We start from the raw sequence: 14,799 nt of genomic DNA, 5'->3' as shown, positions 1-14,799 counted from the left end.
AACAAACGCAATGATTGTTTCGTTCATCGCATAGGCCACCCAACTCCAGCCCATCCAAATACAATTCAAATAATCAAACTGTGCCCAGAGGGAACTATTTTCACCGGACACTATGACCGGAGAGATTAAATATGTCGGACTTCAACAGATTTTACCGGCCAAATACCGGTAATTACCGGCTAACGGAAACGCTGCTATAAATGCTAGGCTAGCTCTGGTCAAAGGCCAGGGAGAAGCGGTGTGTTTTGAGCAAGGATTTAAAAACCTCTAGGCTCTGGGCAGATCTTATGTGGGGGGAGGCTGTTCCAGAGCCGGGGGGCAGCAGCAGCAAAGGCCGTAGTGTCGTCAGCAAACCTCAGGAGCTTCGGTGGCTGGAGGGAAAAGAGTAAGGGGGAGAGTATGCAGCCTTGTGGGGCACTGGTGCTGAGGCTCCAAGTGTCTGAGATTAACTCACCCAGAGTGGTCGGACATTTGGCACATAGAAGACATTAGATCTCTCTAATGGAGACAAATTATATTATATCTCAATTTGTTTTTGCCCAATGACCCCAAACTAATAGTCTAAATCTGCACTCTCTTCAGTAAAAGTAATGGATTAGCACTCCAGCCGAAAGGCACTTACTTATAGGCACACTCCTCCCCAAAAAGGAAAGCTGGTGTATGCTTCCCATAATCTCACACATATCCCAAAACTACAAACTGTTTTGTACAAATTCATCTGGTTTGAAAGTTATTTAGTGAAATAGTTGTGTGTGATGTGTGATATCTTAACTTTTAACAGTTCCTAGAAAGCCATATGGAAATAATTACACAGAGTAGTATTTAATACTTCCTGGAATATATGACCTAGAACAGGGGTCCCCAAACTTTTTCCTGTGAGGGCCACATAACTTTTCCCTTCTCTGGAGGGGGCCGGGGTCAGTTTGTAACAGAAAAAGTGTGACGATCGCAGGGGTGCCTAAACGTAAACATTTATTGTTTTCTAGAAAGCCACACATAACCAAATATTAATAACCCTTTCTGGGATCTTCACAGAAAAAAAGGCAGGAAATAAATAATAACACTATTAATGAAATAAATAACACTATTTATGAAATACAAATACAGTACCTACAGACCACCTAGCTCTAGCTCTGTACTATTTAAAAGCACAGTGCAGGACACACTCAAAGGTTATCGCACCTCAGAGATGGCAGTGGACATGTATGACAGGACAAAGGCCATATGTAATGGCCTTGGGATTGAGGAACATACTACTAGCCAAAGGAGGAAGCAGAAAAGGATGGACGAGTATGTAGTTGAGTTATCTTGTGGCACAAGCTCAGACCTCAGCTCAGGAGATCAGCTGAGACAGACTGTTATATCCAGTCCTCGACAGAATGCTGCAAGAGCTTGAGAGCAGGTTCTCATGAGTTGGAGAACAATCTATGAGAGGCATACAGGCATGTTATCCAGCCTCAGACCAGTTTCTCTCAGTGGAATTGCTGCAACCCCTCGTCACTGTGACCTCATTTTCTTCTTCTAAATTCATGCTATATTATGTTATTATGTTATTTGATACTATCTTGTCTAGCACAGTCTCTGGAGCGTAACAGTAAGAAGCATTTTGTATGAAAGTATTCTGTACTTCTGTATGACAACTATTAAAGAACTTGAACTTGAACTTGAACACATTACAATATCCAACTACTGCCAGAGGAGATCACAGTTGCAAAGTGTTTCCTGGCCAGGACAGGCAGAGATGCAGTCCCTACTATCCAAAGTGTCTTTTCCCTCCTGGATGATAATAATAATAATAATGCATTTTATTTATAAGGCGCCTTTCAGGACAGGTAGAAGGCTCAGGAGGTAGAGTGTCAGGAGGTAGAGGGGTCAGGAGGTAGAGGACTCAGGAGGTAGAGGACTCAGGAGGTAGAGGGCTCAGGAGGTAGAGGGGTCAGGAGGTAGAGAGGTCAGGAGGTACTGGTAGAGGAGTCAGGAGGTAGAAGGCTCAGGAGGTAGAGGGCTCAGGAGGTAGAGGGGTCAGGAGGTAGAAGGGTCAGGAGGTAGAGGGGTCAGGAGGTAGAGGGGTCAGGAGGTAGAGGACTCAGGAGGTAGAGGGCTCAGGAGGTAGAGGGGTCAGGAGGTAGAGGGCTCAGGAGGTAGAAGGCTCAGGAGGTAGAGGACTCAGGAGGTAGAGAGGTCAGGAGGTAGAGAGGTCAGGAGGTACTGGTAGAGGAATCAGGAGGTAGAGGGGTCAGGAGGTAGAGGGGTCAGGAGGTAGAGGGCTCAGGATGTAGATGGCTCAGGAGGTAGAGGGGTCAGGAGGTAGAGGGCTCAGGAGGTAGAGGGGTCAGGAGGTAGAGAGGTCAGGAGGTAGAGAGGTCAGGAGGTACTGGTAGAGGAGTCAGGAGGTAGAGGGGTCAGGAGGTAGAGGGGTCAGGAGGTAGAGGGGTCAGGAGGTAGAGGGCTCAGGAGGTAGAGGGGTCAGGAGGTAGAGGGCTCAGGAGGTAGAGGGGTCAGGAGGTAGAGGGGTCAGGAGGTAGAGGGCTCAGGAGGTAGAGAGGTCAGGAGGTAGAGGGCTCAGGAGGTAGAGGACTCAGGAGGTAGAGGGGTCAGGAGGTAGAGGGCTCAGGAGGTAGAAGGCTCAGGAGGTAGAGTGTCAGGAGGTAGAGGGGTCATGAGGTAGAGGACTCAGGAGGTAGAGGGGTCAGGAGGTAGAGGGGTCAGGAGGTAGAGGGCTCAGGAGGTAGAAGGCTCAGGAGGTAGAGGACTCAGGAGGTAGAGGGGTCAGGAGGTAGAGAGGTCAGGAGGTAGAGAGGTCAGGAGGTACTGGTAGAGGAGTCAGGAGGTAGAAGGCTCAGGAGATAGAGGGCTCAGGAGGTAGAGGGGTCGTCATGAGTAGAGTGGTTCTATTCCGGCTCCTCCAGGCAGTGTGTTGAAGCGTTGAAGCATGACACCAGGGCTGGACCATTAGTCCACTTTAAATTTCAATTAGGATTTTGTCTTCCCACGATCACGAAAACAAGATATTCAACAATTATTGTGCCCGCATGCCGTGTCGCTCTCATTTAGTCTTGTGCTGTAAATGCAGCACACCCTTCCTTCCCAGTGGTGTGCTCCACCCCTCCCCCTCAAGCCCAAAAAGTAGGAGGGAACCGCGGTGCGCTTCTCCAGTTATACATTTTTGTAAAAAAATTTATTGATCTTTTCCCCCCTCCTTTTTCCTCCGATTTTCTCCCATCCCAATGTTCGTCATTATGCCAATTCCCAATCCCCTTCCTGGTCGCTGCGCACTTACCCCCCACAGTCGGTCTGGGAGAGTTGAGGCTATCACGACTATCACGTGCTTCCTCCGACACACGTCTAGCCAATCAACCGCTTCTTTTCACCTGGCAGCGCGGACTCTCACTGAGAGGGTGTAACGTGTGGAAGGATCACACTACCCCCCTTAGATCCTATCCACGCTGAGCAGGCGCCCCGACCGAACTGTAGGAGTCGCTGTTTACAACGACCCGGACCCACCCCGCCAGCTTTCCCACCCTCTAATACTGCCAATTGTATTAGTGTGAACGGCCAGCCAAGCTGGTGACAACGCCGGAGCTGTGAGCTGGATTCGAACAGGCGAATCCAGCATCTCCGGTGTTGGTGACGAACACAATCTCCGCTACGCCACCTGACCGCCTTCTCCAGTTATTTCTAAACATCTTTGGTAACTTGTAGAAGATGGCAGAGAAAGGCAACCTTTGGTCGAGAAGAAAGGTAAAGCAAATTCAGTCTGGAAACACTTTGGTTTTCGAGGACTTGGAAGGAGATAAAATACTGTGCAAGATTTGTTAAACAGTATTGGCTGCACCTCCACCACCAAGAAACACCAGTGTTAAAGTTCAACAAACGCACGGGATGTTCTCAAATCAATGAGTGATCGTGTTTAATAATTGTAATCATTTCAATATCGATCAATATAATCGCCATTGTGATTTTTGCCATAATCGAGCAATCCTACAAGACACTTAACTGCCCCCGATGAGCAGGTTGGCATCGATTGTATCAAGCGCTTTGCATAAACGCGCTATATAAATGCAGTCCATTTACCATCTATTTGACATAATGAAATCACACGTTCCAAATCTTTTCACTCAATAACTCTGAAAAACAATTGGATTTCTTCAAGACAGTTTGTAGTTTTGGGATATGTGTGAGATTACGGGCTTTGAGATTACAGCTTGTATCGGCAGTAAAAAATAAATAAATAAAAGGTATTATCGGCGTGTCCTATCCATATAAGTCTTCAATCATCAGTGTCACTTGTTTATTAAGTGTGTGTGTGTGTGTGTGTGTGTGTGTGTGTGTGTGTGTGTGTGTGTGTGTGTGTGTGTGTGTGTGTGTGTGTGTGTGTGTGTGTGTATTAGCATTGTTTACATAGTCTGTTGGGAGTTTTGGCAGGGTTGGTGAGGGACTACTGCTGACGTACACACTAATGACAGGAGGGATATGGAAGTGGATAACACACACATACACTCCCACACACACACAGATACACACACCCACACACACACACACACACACACACACACACACACACACACACACACACACACACACACACACACACACACACACACACACACACACTGCTGTAAGGTATTTTCTCTTGCTGACGCAGGTAGGGTGACATTAGGGAGAGGAAGACATAAAACACGGACATGTTGAACACACTGAAGGTTGAAGTGTTTTCGCTGAGGTAACGAGGGGTTTCCTGGTGGTCTAGTCTGCTAATACACACACACACACACTGTGCCACATATTCAAATGTCTATTTAAATCCCAGCCGACGAGAGCGCGGAACAATCTCAATACAGAGTAAAAAGGAAAATGTAATAGAAATCAAATAAATCAAAATGTCAAACCGTAACAACGATTCTCCCTTTCTGGTTCTCTGCCCAAGGACCTGGGGGGCCGGCCTACAATCAGTGTTGGGAAAGTTCACTTTCTACATGAACTAGTTCGGTTCATAGTTCATAATTCATAATGGAAATCTTTTTATCCACTTTTTCTCTTCTTTTTCTATTTTTCTCCCATCCCAATTCTCCCCTCCCCTGTCTTGAACGTTGCTCGCATATGCCCCCCACTGGCCGGTTGTAGGGAGGATAGAAGCCTTGCATCACGTGTCCCCTCTGATACACGAGGAGGCAGCCTGTCACATCTTCTCACCTGCCAGTGCGGACTCTCATTGGCGAGGTGTAACGTGTGGGAGGCTTACACTACCCCCGCCATTTCCTGTCTCTGCTGTGCAGGCGTCCCCAACCGACCTGTAGGAGTCGCTGTCCACAACGTCCAGATTACCACCCATCGACTTCCACCCGCTAACTCTGCAATTGAGTTAGTATGACGGCCAGCACAAGCCGGAGGCAACGCAGACAGCCGGATTAGAACCCGGTGTCTCTTGCGTTGGTGACGAGCGCAATGTCCGCTGCGCCACCCAGCCGCCTCATAATGGACATTTTGAACTAAAGTTTTCAAAAATGAACTAGTTTATAGTTATTTTTTCAATACGTTGCTGCAAGCTATTATTTGTCAAAATGATTGCCACAACCCATATAGAACCACAGACAGCAATCAGAATACTGGCATTTCCATCACACTGTGATTATTTATCAGTGTTTCCCCTACCATGATTGCCTTGAAGGGGCGGCCCGCGTTGCGCGTAATGAGTCTCTCTCCTTTCGGTGTGTGTGTGCGCGCGCGCCCGTGCACCCGTCCCAAATCGGGCACACCTTTGAACAAAGTTATACTGCGCCGAGAATGAACGCATTCACAATTACGTTCATCTAGCGGAAATACAGTACGTTCAGTTCACGTTCGCCCAAAATATGAACGAGTTCATGAACGATTGTTCATTGAATGCGTTCAGGTACATCACTGCCTACAATAGCGGATGTCCCTTACTTAGGTAGTCGGTGTTCCCGGTGTTACTCTGTGTTCAGGCTCCACAGAGTATGTTACTTGCCCCCCCCCCCCCCCAACGTTGTATGTTTAAATATAATAATATAGAAATAAATCCCATTTAATAAGTTTTTGCATATCAGTGCCCACATTCAAATATAAAATGCTAATTTGTAAAATACTAAATGCGTTATCAAGCGTGTAAGTCAGACAACATTATAAACTGAACGTGTCTGTGCGGACATCAGCTATTTTTAGGTTTCAATGTCACTTACAGAGTAGTTTTAACTTCACGTGAAGGAGAGACTGGAGGCTCTAGAGATGACACGACGCGCTATACAACGATAGCGGAGGATTTGGAAATATTTTGGATGAAACCCTGCAGCAGCAAAAGCTTGACTGGAGAGGAGCTCAGAGGACCAGTCCAGACCAACAACAGTGTATTTGTGCAGTATGTGATCAATCCGCTACAAGCGCGCAAAAAAAATAAAAAATTTAAAAGAGGGCACTGCCCGGCCCGGCCGAGCCCGAATTATTTATTTAAAAACAAAGCCCTACCCAGCCCGAACCCGTCGGGTCGGGTAGGGCCCCGTCGGGCTCGGGCAGGGTTGCAGTGCACTAGTTCTCATCCCTTATCTCTGAGATATGTTTCATAAAGGCTGGTTGGTTCCTATCCCTTATCTCTGAGATATCATCCATAAAGGCTGGTTGGTTCTCATCCCTTATCTCTGAGATATGTTTCATAAAGGCTGGTTGGTTCCTATCCCTTATCTCTGAGATATCATCCATAAAGGCTGGTTGGTTCCTATCCCTTATCTCTGAGATATCATCCATAAAGGCTGGTTGGTTCTCATCCCTTATCTCTGAGATATGTTTCATAAAGGCTGGTTGGTTCCTATCCCTTATCTCTGAGATATCATCCATAAAGGCTGGGTTGGTTCCCATCCCTTATCTCTGCAATATCGTTCAGATCACGTGAAGATACCTTTCAAAGTGGTATCGTTGTGCATTCGCTCGCTCATATTTGGTTAGGAATGGGCCTACGTAGACGTACATCTTCATATTGGCTTGTATTTCAGCCACAAGGTATTATAGAAATATCCCTCTCTCAGTAATAATGATTTACAACAAGGATATCAATCGCCTTATTGTGTGTGTGGATGGGTTGTTTTTTGTAATACCTTTGCTTCTCATCCTTCATGACCATTATAGAAATCACTGACCTCTTTTCATCTACCCCCCCCCCCCCACACACACACACACACACACACACACACACACACACACACACACACACACACACACACACACACACACACACACACACACACACACACACACACACACACACACACACGCATGCACTCACACTACTTACAACCAGAGGTGAAAGGGTTAAAAGCTTTCACGCAACAATAAAGAGGGCCCGGCTTATGCTATTTATAGATGCACGCACACGCACGCACGCACGCACACACACACACACACACACACACACACACACACACACACACACACACACACACACACACACACACACACACACACACACAATGTGCATTCGCAGGTGCATGCATGTCGAACAAACCGTTAGTATTCTTGGTCTCCCGTGTTGATTCTCTCCACTTCATGGTTGAGTGATTGTTGCCATGTGTTACGTGGCTAAAATGGAACTCTGTGCGTGACAAAAAAAACAACAACAACAACAACAAATAAAACACACTGCCTCTGCCTCGTTTGTGTGACTGACTGTCTCCGTGTTTGGAATATGAACGTCTCCTCTATAGGAACCCATGCCAAATAGTTTTGAACTCGAACCCCCAGGCCGTCATGTAGCCCCCCTTCAGTCCTAGCCTTTCTCTGCATTGTTTCCCTCCCCGCTGTGTATATATGAGGTTTATTATAACCCATTGCAACCGTCTGCAATGGGACGTCCCGGCTATATCCCCCCCCCCCCCCCCCCCCCCCCCCCCCCCCCCTCCTCTGTGAAGCTGATGAATAGAGACGTGTTGCCAGCCAGCCGTTGTCCCATGTGTCACCAACTTGGCTGAAGACCGCTAAAGGTCGAGCAGCCGGAAGCACGACCAGAGGGGCTCGCTTCGGTGCACCCCCCACCCCACCCACCCCACCTCTTCCGAGCTCTGCTTTGTCTTTGCATAAAATGGAGCGCTCCCTCCATCCCCTCCTCTCCGCCAAATAAACGAGCACCACGCGGGCTCCTTATGGCGCGCTGATCCCGCTGCATTAGGGAATCTCTTGTCTTTAATTGGCATTAGGAAACGGACAGCGGTGAGGGACATGACCTAATGAAATGGAAGGGGGGGACACGTCACGTCTTTTGTCCCCACACGTCTTTTGCCCCCCCCCCCCCAGGGTACACTGCGCTTTGCCAGAAAACTGTCGCCGGCAATTACGGTTTACACCGCCACCCCGGTGCCCTCTCCCCATGCCTGTTGATGTGGCACCGGTGGTCGCTTGTTCCCCGAGCGGTGAGATAACGCTGACGTCTGGGCATAGCATCGTCCGTTACAGGTGATTTACGTATGGGGGTGGGGGGGGCTTTTTAGTCAAGCAGCCCTAGTGCCAGAGCGAGCTTGTTGGACTTGCGTGCAAAGTGGACGTGCTGTTGTTCCACTGTTCCCCTGAGCATGGCACATTTACTCGCCAGGACGCGTGAATATTAAAGGCAACCAACTTGTGTTCAGCTTTTCTCTGATTGGCCACGACCCCCTGCCCCTTTGCCGTGAACGCAGCAGGCAAGCGGCAGCGGTCCCAAATGAAATCCATCAGTGGAGGAAGCGGCAGCGGTCCCAAATGAAATCCATCAGTGGAGGCTGCATCAGTGGAGGACGCAGGCTGCTGACTGATTATGAAATGAATGAATGAAGCACGGAGCATAATGTATAATGTTATTTCGCGGCGTTTGTAACGTCATAACATCAGTGGAGGACGCAGGCTGCTGACTGATTATGAAATGAATGAATGAAGCGCGGAGCATAATGTATAATTGAAGCGCGGAGCATAATGTATGAGTTCTCCGCCGAGGGATCCACCGATCCACCCAGTGCTAAGTACACCATAATCCTATATTTCCCTCCCCACACTGCTATTTCTCTACTTCCTCCCTGCCACTCTTGACAAGACAATGTGTCTCATACCTATATCCACAATCTGCTCCTCCAGAACTGACTCTACCCATCCACGCCAGTTTGCTAGCAACCCGGCTAATCTCTCCTACCCTCCTACAGCCACTAATACACCTGTCACAGTACGGGGAGGCTTATGGAATTGTCAATCAGCAGTCAAGAAAGCTGACTTCATTACTGCCTACGCCCATAGTCTAAATCTGCAGCTCCTGGCTCTAACTGAGACCTGGATAACCCCCAATAACTCATCAACACCTGCAGCATTATCTACAAACTATAACTTCACTCACACACCTCGACCTTCCAGACGGGGTGGAGGCACTGCCCTCATGACATCTCCTTCATGGGCTACAAACGTAACACCACTCCCAGAACTGTCACTCTCCTCTCTCGAATATCATGCAGTATCTGTCTCTAATCCTTTCAATCTCACCATTGTTACCCTCTACCGCCCTCCAGGTACACTCGATCACTTCACAGATGAGCTGGACATGCTTCTTAGCTCCTTACCGGAAGATGGTACCCCTCTCCTTCTACTGGGCGACTTCAACCTGCCTGACTCATCTCAGTCAGTCATAGTAGTCTCCCTCCTACAATCGTTTGACCTGACTCCCACTGCCATGCCTCCCACCCACAAAGCAGGCAACTCCTTGGATCTCATATTTTCCCGTAACTCCAGCATCATTAACACCACGGTAACTCCCCTACATGTATCTGACCATTCCTTCATATCCTTCTCACTAACTCTCATGCTTAACCGAAAGGTCTTCACCCCAACTCAAACAGTCTCACTCAGACGCAACCTGCCCTCCCTATCCCCCTCCACCCTCTCCTCTGACATACTATCCGCTCTACCTTTGAGTGACACCTTCTCTGCTCTCTCCACAGAGATGGCAACCTCCACCCTCCTTTCAGCCCTTGCAACCTCCTTCGACAAGCTCTGTCCCCTCGTTGAGAAACCTGCCCGCCGTTCCCCACCCAGTCCATGGCTGACAGATCCAGTGAGAGAACAAAGACAGGTCCTGAGAGCAGCTGAAAGGAAGTATAGAAAGTCACGCCTCACTGCTGACATCGACACATATCACAACCTCTTGTTAACATTCTCCAAAACCATCACTAATGCCAAAGCTTCTTTCTTCCACCATAGGATCGAGGCCTCTGCCAAGAATCTTCGCAAACTGCATGCTACCATGTCCTCCCTCCTCACTCCCCCCCCACCCCCCCCTCCCTCATCTTTCTCTGCCGAAGACTTTGCGATCTTCTTTGAGGAAAAAGTGGAGAACATCCGCAGCTCCTTCTCCCAACCCCCACCCATTCCAAATGCTGAATCGAGAACCTCATCCTTCACTCTGTCATCTTTCTCTCCCATTACAGAAGCAGAGACCCTGACACTGGTAACGTCAAACCGTCCGACTACTTGCCAGCTGGACCGGCTACCCTCCCCACTCCTCCAGACCATAGCACCAGACATCCTCCCATTCCTAACTGCAACCATCAACTACTCGGGGGTGGTCCCCACCTCCCTAAAACAAGCCAGAGTCACGCCGCTCATAAAAAAACCAACCCTGAACCCTACCGTCATAGGCAACTACCGTCCTGTCTCTCTTCTCTCCTTCCTTTCTAAAACACTTGAACGTGCTGTATCCAACCAACTTACTGCTTATCTCTTACAGAATGACCTCCTAGACCCTAATCAGTCAGGCTTCAGGACTGGTCACTCCACAGAGACAGCCCTCATTGCGGTCACAGAGGCACTTCACTTAGCAAAAGCGAAAGGCCTCTCCTCTGTCCTGATTCTCCTAGATCTATCTGCAGCCTTCGACACAGTCAACCACCAGATCCTCCTTGCGGCCCTCGCAGGAATGGGAGTGGCTGGCTCTGCGCTGACATGGCTGTCATCATACCTCAATGACCGCTCCTACCAAGTGTCATGGAGAGGGACCCTGTCGGCCACCCGCCCCCTGCGGACGGGTGTCCCCCAGGGCTCGGTTTTAGGACCCCTTCTCTTCTCCCTCTACACTAAATCACTGGGTAACATTATCACGTCTCATGGCTTCTCCTACCATTGTTATGCCGACGATACTCAACTCTTCCTCTCCTTCCCTCCCTCAGATATCCACGTCTCTGAGCGGATCTCGGCCTGTCTGTCCGACATCTCAGCCTGGATGACGTCCAACCACCTCAAACTGAACCTAAGCAAAACAGAATTGCTCCACCTGCCGGCCAAATCCTCCCCCCTAACCGACCTTTCAATCACAGTCGAGAATGCAGCTGTGACTGCGTCCCCGACCGCCAAGAACCTTGGTGTTGTCCTCGACGACCAGTTGAACTTCTCTGCTCACATCGCAGCGACGACCAGAACCTGCCGATTCCTCCTGAGCAACGTCAGAAGGATACGCCCCTTCCTGACAAAAGAAGCCACCCAACTCCTCGTCCAATCAACAGTCATCTCCCGCCTCGACTACTGCAATGCACTGCTCGCTGGCCTCCCGGCCACTGCCACTAAGCCTCTTCAACTCATTCAGAACGCAGCGGCCCGTCTGATCTCAAACCTACCGAAGTCGGCCCATGTCACCCCACTTCTTAGGGACCTGCACTGGCTCCCCATTGCTGCACGAATCCGCTTCAAGGCCCTCGACCTAGCATACCGTGCGGCAAAGGGAACCGCTCCCGCCTACCTCCGGTCAATGGTCTCTAACTACACACCCTCAAGACCCCTACGCTCTGCATCTTCTGGCCGCCTCAGACCTACTCCTATCCAAGCTCCGGGAGGGTCATCAAAGAGAAGTCGCCTATTCTCAGTCCTTGCCCCACAATGGTGGAATGAACTACCCACCCCAGTTAGGACAGCCGAATCACGTCCAATCTTTCGCCGTCGACTAAAGACGCACTTCTTCAACCATTATCTGAATAAAAAAAAAAAAAAATCTAACCCTAACTAACCGTACTGTCATGCACTTGTCCTAATAAACTAACCTACACTGTAGCACTCAACACTTTGATGAACATTGTTGCTCAGCTGATAGAGTTGTGCCCTTCCTGATGGCTTGTCGTACAGAACTTGTAAGTCGCTTTGGATAAAAGCGTCAGCTAAATGACTAAATGTAAATGTAAATGTAAATGTATAATGTTATTTCGTAACATCATAACATCAGTGGAGGCTGCTGACTGAACTAGAAACTACGCTGTAACGTTATTATGTTATTTCGCGTTTTTAACAACCAATTACCAGATTCACTCGTCACTGTACATCACTTCTGAAGTATAAACAAACTATACTGCTGTGACGATTTTGAATATCTTAACATGTATTTACGCCCATACAATTTTTTAGATGAATGATTGTGGATATAATATAGAAAACACATCATTATGATATTGTCAGATGGCGTTGTCAGATGTGTAGAATTCACCTACTTACAATTATTTTCATATAAAATACAATGGTGAGTGAGAAATGTATCTCCAGTGATCATTTTAAAACCCAGTGCTCTGTGCTCAGTGCTTTCAGAGGGAGAGGCATGCATGTACATAATTTCACCATAATCAAATACAGACATAATTGTGGATTATTGTACAATGGTCTTCTTACTGGCAGCAGAAAAGCATGATTTGCTAGCGGTCTGGTTTTTTATTACCAAACTGTTCTGTTTTCAAACGGTTTATTTGGGTTTTATCAGGGGTACCGAGCAGGAATAGAAAAGGTCTGGTCAGCAATCCACTACACTGCGACGAGATTATCGCAAATTGCCCCTTAATTTGGCCCGTGCGAGTGGAAAATAATATTTGGGGGCAACCTTCCGAGTAGTGATTTCAACCCTTCATTCGCATTTCACTCCTAAATTTTTCCATACAAATTGGATAATTAAAAAAAAAAACATTAGCCTACAACCAGGGCTGTACAGTGCGACATAATGTCGTGGTGCTATGAAAGAATCTGTCGGCAATGAATGAACTTACTGCGATAGCCTGAGTGAAAAAAATATTTGCGTGTGGAGTGAATCTGGGCCACGCTATATACTTGGTAGTTGTAGTCTATCGTGCGATTAAATACCATGTCCCTGTCTGCGTAGAGTCCATACATCCAACACCAAATCTCATAATTCCTAGCGAACAATCTAAACGAAACTGAATGTGGCATCTTCCTTTCAATAATAATATGGGCTATTGCATCGCCAAAGAAGAACTTCATTTCAATAAGTTTAAGCCGCTAATTTTGCTCTGCAAGAAGAACGGAGCGGATATCAGTCCATCTTATGACAACCACGTCCGATGTGGAGAGATGATAAGAGACCATAGCCGATTAAATTAAGTCAGATCTGGCAGTGATGATTGACGGGGACACACTTCTAACGTTCAGTTCAGCCATGCATTAGGTGAGTAGCCCACTATTAGGAAGTTTTTCATTAAATACTGTCTACTTAAATTTCCCTCGGTGATCAATAAAGTATCAACCTATCTATCTATCTAATAATGAGACAATATGCAAATAAGATAATACTAATAATTGTCACGGTTCCCCGTATATGAAATGAAAGTGGCTTGCAACTTACTGCTGGTAAAATCACTGTTTATTTCTCGTTTTGCATAGTATTACATTCCACTTCTATAAACAATCAAAGTCCTACCGTAAGAGCCTCATACGGGTCAATTAAACCTTTTTGATGAGTCTTTCCTTCGAGCTAAGTTTGAACTGAACATTTCACTGTCAAAAGCGCAAACTTAAACAAGGTTGCATCGCAACACGGTTTTCAAAATAAAGGTCACATATACAAAAAGGTTCAATGTCCTCGATGACATCACTGGTGGATATATTGGCATTGGTGGCACTAATTTACTCTCAATAACCATCAAATTGAATGGATGTGTGCAAAGCTGTTGAGAGCGTTTGGATGTGCTAATGTGCAAAATAAATCAGCATTGTTTTTTGGTGACGTGCTCCTTTAAGTTTAGTCAACCCAAATAACTTGGGAGGGTGAATGTGATACATGGCCTGTGTTTTTGGTGACGTGCTCCTTAAGTTAGTCAACCCAAATAACTTGGGAGGGTGAATGTGATACATGGCCTGAAATAACTCAACCTCTACCTTAAAACAAGACTCCTATGATTCCTAGTCTCAAGGATTCACAATGGTCTTTGGTCATGTAGCTTCTATCCCAAGATCTTCGCACACCAAATCTCATCATCACCTCTTATTGCCGGACGTTGAATAACCACGCTCACGCAGGAAGAGAGGCTAGCTTTCATCGGTTGTCGAAAATGTGCACGTGTGAAATGGTTGGGGGGAGGGGGGGTGGGGGGGAGGGGGGGTCAGAGGTCATATCGAACGGTGTTAACAGGACACAAACGGACCCCACATTCTCCCACCGCGATGACATCAGCGGGGCGACATCGGAAAAGTGAATGTGTGACCCAGGGGAAGTTGCTCTTCAAGGAGAGGTGTGTTTGATTAATCGTATTGTGCCCCCCCCCCCCCCCCCCCCCTCTCACCTTGTTCTCTCCCTGGAGTCACCCTGTGGACGGGAGCGCTCGGAGCGGCAGTGAACTGAATGTAATGAGATGGGAGCGTCCTTCCTCTGTGTGTGTGTGTGTGTGTGTGTGTGTGTGTGTGTGTGTGTGTGTGTGTGTGTGTGTGTGTGTGTGTGTGTGTGTGTGTGTGTGTGTGTGTGTGTGTGTGTGTGTGTGTGTGTGTGTGTGTGTGTGTGTGTGTGTGTGTGTGTGTGTGTGT

This window comes from Notolepis coatsorum (genome assembly GCF_963971535.1).
Source record: "Notolepis coatsorum genome assembly, chromosome: 1".
In the NCBI taxonomy this organism is placed as follows: Eukaryota; Metazoa; Chordata; class Actinopteri; order Aulopiformes; family Paralepididae; genus Notolepis; species Notolepis coatsorum.
This window is presented reverse-complemented; position numbering follows the sequence as displayed.